Source organism: Sorex fumeus, unplaced genomic scaffold, assembly GCF_029834395.1.
Source record: "Sorex fumeus unplaced genomic scaffold, SorFum_2.1 ptg000032l, whole genome shotgun sequence".
Taxonomy (NCBI): Eukaryota; Metazoa; Chordata; class Mammalia; order Eulipotyphla; family Soricidae; genus Sorex; species Sorex fumeus.
In genome coordinates this window covers 484857-489443 of record NW_026606089.1, presented here as the reverse complement: position 1 = coordinate 489443, position 4587 = coordinate 484857, and the positions used below count along the sequence as shown (strand labels likewise).

General features: G+C 39.4%; 1 pseudogene; it reads left to right on the top strand.

Moving 5' to 3' along the window:
• Nucleotides 1-1232: 1232 nt before the first annotated feature.
• Nucleotides 1233-1331, top strand: LOC130025930 (uncharacterized; annotated as a pseudogene).
• The last annotated feature ends 3256 nt before the right edge of the window (nt 1332-4587 follow it).

Sequence of the window (4587 nt, the reverse complement as noted above, 5' to 3'; positions counted from 1 at the left end):
CTGCCTCAATGTTCTTTCTGTAACTCCTTTTGATGACATCACTGTAATGCCCCTTTTAGAGGTTCTATGATCTATATAAGGGGATCATCCTGGACCTCAGTGCCCGCACGTGCTTGAGGATTCCTGAGGACTCTATGACATACATCTCTTCCATGTAATAACCTGGGCTCCACGACCAAACAGCCTGACCCCCGTTTCCTTCCATCTCCTGACCATCGCCATCGACCTCCGTGGAGTGGGGAAATGGCCTGACCGCCAGCCTTTTATTTTTTGTGTGTTTACACAGGTTCTGCTTCCACTTCCTTCATGCATGAGTCTCCTTCAAGCTTGGGCAGAGTGGTCTTAAGCGTACCTATGGCTGGTTGCAGAGGTCTTCAGCTGCCGGGGCTCTACTCAGGGCAGTGAGGGAAATTCACCCCTCCCCGTCCAAGGGGCCCAGGTGAGGAAAGCCAGGTGCGGGGTCAGGAGACTGTCGTTTTAGACATATTTGGAATTAATTTTAGATCGAAAAGTACTTATGTGCTTAGTAATAAATTACTATACACTTGTTCAATCACCTCAGAGACCCAACTCTGCTTAGAGAACTAGATTTTTAAATACAGGGCTGTTTTGCCTGTGTGTCATGACTGAGAATCACTCTCAGTATATATGAAACTCACTATACACAAAGATGCACACAGGCTACTTTGCGTCATCTGTGTTGTTAATATGTGTTGGCCATTAAACTTCACTGAGACCCCTTTTTCTGTCCTTTACAGGAGCCTCATGAGTCTCACCTTCCATTCAAGTTGTACTTGTAATAAGGTGGAATGAAATCATCAATATTCTCCTCACCTCTTCCTTCAGGAGAAAAATCCTACTTACATTCAAGGTGGTCGAATTGCAGACAACACCATCCACCTTTTCCTGGAGATGTACACGGGACTGAGGTGAGAACAGCAAAAGGCTCTAGTTTAATGGTCTTAATGAAGGTTTCAGGGAAGGGCATTAAACAAGACTCATATACCATCTTCCAAAAGAATTATTTTGTAAAACTGATGCCTTGGGTATGGTTAAAGATAATATGGTAAAACCCATACTTTTCTTTCTAGGACATTACAGTTCTAAATCTATCTATTCAAGCTGCTTTGAAATATATTCCTTGATTTGGAATCACTGTCTGCCATAGGATTGAGTAAGGACAACACTCAAAGTAATAAGAAGAGAAAAATATGGAAAAATTAACTCATACTATGTTTGGTAACATATATACTAAAATTGAAACGATACAGAGATTAGCATGGTCCTTGCACAGATATGACATGCAAACTTGTAAAGTGATCCATGTTTTTGTTGCAAGAATAATTAACAGGGCGACTTTAAGCTAAGACAATCCACACAAGTACAAAAATTCTACATAAAGATAGCACAAATCCCCATCACAACAATCTCCTCAATGTCAATGGACTAAATGTGCCAATTCAGAGGCACAGAATGGGAGGATAATTATAAAACTGAACCCAACATTCTGCTGCCTGAAGAAACACTTATGAACAATCAAAGCAACCATGGGCTCAAAGTCAAAGGCTGGAAAACAATTCTTCAAGAAAGAAACGAACACGTCCACAAAGCTGGAGTGGACATACTAGTATCAGACCATATCAGACCATATGGACTTCAGGCTATAGGTTATAAGAGACAGTGAAGGTCATTTCTTCATGATCATGGGATCTGTACATCAGAAAGAACTCACCCTCCTCACTGTAGGTGCTCCTAATGACAGACCAGCAAAATATTTAAAAATAACTTCTAATAGACTTAAAGAAAAACATTGAGAGCAACACAATACTAGTTGGAGATTTCAACACTTCTTTGTCACTTCTCAATAGATCAAACAGACTAAAGCTCAGCAAGGAAATATTTTTTTAAGGGAAGTAATGAACAACCGTTGGCTTAGAGAAGAAATCAAAGGGGAAATAAAAAGTTTCCAGAAACAAATGAGAATGAGGACACGAGCTACCAGAACTTGTGGGACACAGCAAAAGCAGTGTTAAGAGGAAAGAGTATAGCTCTGCCAGAATTCATCAGGAAGCAAGAAAGGGCCTGCATGAATAAATTAGAGCTCAAGATTTTGGAAAATGACCAACAAAAGTAGTCCAAACTAGGCTGGAGGAAGGAAATAATAAAACTTGTACCAGACGTCAATGAGCTAGAATCCCAAAATACAGTCCAAAAGACCAATAAGAGTAAAAGCTAGTTCTTTGAGAAAATAAATAAGATAAATAAACCACGAGAAGCCTCTCAAAGAAACAAAGAGAAAGAATTCTAACAAATCGAATCAGAAATGTAAAGGGGCATATCCTAATAGAAACTACAGAAATCCATAGGATCATCAGAGATTATATTGAGAATCTTTACAGCGGAGAGCCTGGCAAGCTACCGAGAGTATTCGATATGCCAGACACAGTAACAACAAAGTCACCAATGGAGACGTTACTGGGCCCGCTCGAGCAAATCGACGATCAACGGGAGGGCCTTTACCTTTTACCTTTACAGCAGGAAATGAGAGAATCTTGAATAAATTGATAAATTTTTGGATTCCAATTACCTCCCAAGGCTGAACCAAGAAGATTTGGAATACTTGAACCTATCACTTCCAAGGAAATTGAAATGATGGTCAAAAGTATCCCCCCACACAGAATCCCTGGCCCAGATGGATGGATTCAATAGTGAAATATTTCAAACCTTTAAAGAGGAAATGCTGCCAACATTTTTCAAGATTTTCCAGGAAATTGAAGAATCATAAATAGTCCCAAATAGTTTCTATGAGGCAAAGATCAACCTAATACTCAAATCAGACAGAGACACCACAAAAAAAGAAAATTACAGACTTATTTCCTTGATGAATACAGATACACAGATTCTCAAGAAAATACCAGCAAAGAGAATCCAGAAACTCAACAAAAGATCACACACTATGACCAAGTAGGTTTATCTTGGGGATGCAAGGATGGCTTAACATTCTCTAGTCAATCAACAGAATACACCATCTCAAAAAAATAAAGATAAAAGTCATATAATCATATCAATAGATGTAGATAAAGCATTTGATGAGATCCAGCACCCATTCATGATGAAAAACTCTCAACAAAATGGGAGTTGAAAGTACTTTCCTCAATATAGTCAAAGCAAATTATCACAAACCCACAGCAAACATTATTCTCAACGGGGAAAAACTGAAGGCTTGGAGCAGAAATCAATGAACTAGAATTCCAAAATACAATCAGGCACAAAACAAGTTACCCACTCTCACCACTCCTATTCAACACAGTACTTGAAGTATTTGCCATATGATTTCGGTAAAAAAAAAGATATCAAGGGCATCCAGATAAAAAAGGAAGAACTCAAGCTTTTACTATTTGGAGGATGACATGATACTATACTTAGAAAATCTCAAAGAATCTACAAAAAAGCTCCTGGGAAAAATAGATTTGTTTAGTAAAGTAGCATATTAAAAAATCAATATCTGGTACTCCATGGCTTTCCCATATATTAATAATGAAAGAGAAAAAAGAGATAGAGAAAAAACAATCCCATTCACAATAATACCTCAGAAAATCGAGTATATTAGAATCAACTAAAAATGTTAAAGATCTATACCAAAAAAAAAAAAACCTACAAAGCTCTACTTTACAAAATAAGAGAGTATATGAGGAAATGGAATCACATCCCATGCTCATGGATTGAGAGGTTTAACACTGTCAAAATGGCAATACACCCCAAAGCTCTATAAAGATTTAATGCACATTCTATAAGGATACCCATAAAATTTTTCAAATAAATAGATTAAACACTCTTGAAAGTCATACACAACAATAAACTCCCATGAAGTGCTAAAGCAATCTTTGGTAAAAAGAAGAAGGGAATACCTTCCCCAAATTCAAACCCAACTACCTAGTTGTAGTAATCAAAATACCATGATATTCAGATAAAGACAGGCCTCAGATCAATGGAATATAGTTAAATATCCTGACGCTGGCCCTCAGATTATTATTACCTAATCTTTCATAAAGGCTCAAATACATCACAGGTAGCTTGCCAGGCTCTGCCGTGAGGGCTAGATACTCTCTAAGCTTGCCGGGCTCTCCGAGAGGGGCGGAGAAATCGAACTCGCATCGGACATGTTGGCTGTGTGCAAGGCAAACGACCTACTCGCTGTGCTATAGCTCCAGCCCATTAGATGTATTCGATATACCAAACACAGTAACAACAAGTCTCATGATAGAGAGGTTACTGGGCCCGCTCAAGCAAATTGCAGCCAACATGGCCGACCCGAGTTCGATTCCTCTGCCCCTCTCGGAGAGCCTGGCAAGCTACCGAGAGTATCTCGCCCGCATGGCAGAGTCTGGCAAGCTCCCCATGATGTATTCCATATGCCAAATACAGTAACAACAAAGTCTCCAATGGAGACGTTACTGGGCCCACTCGAGCAAATCGACGAACAATGGGAGGGCCTTTACCTTTACCTTACCTTCATAAAGGCTCAAGAAATATGAAGTTGAGCTAGGAAGTCTCTTCAGCAACTGGTGCTGGGAAAACTGGACAGCA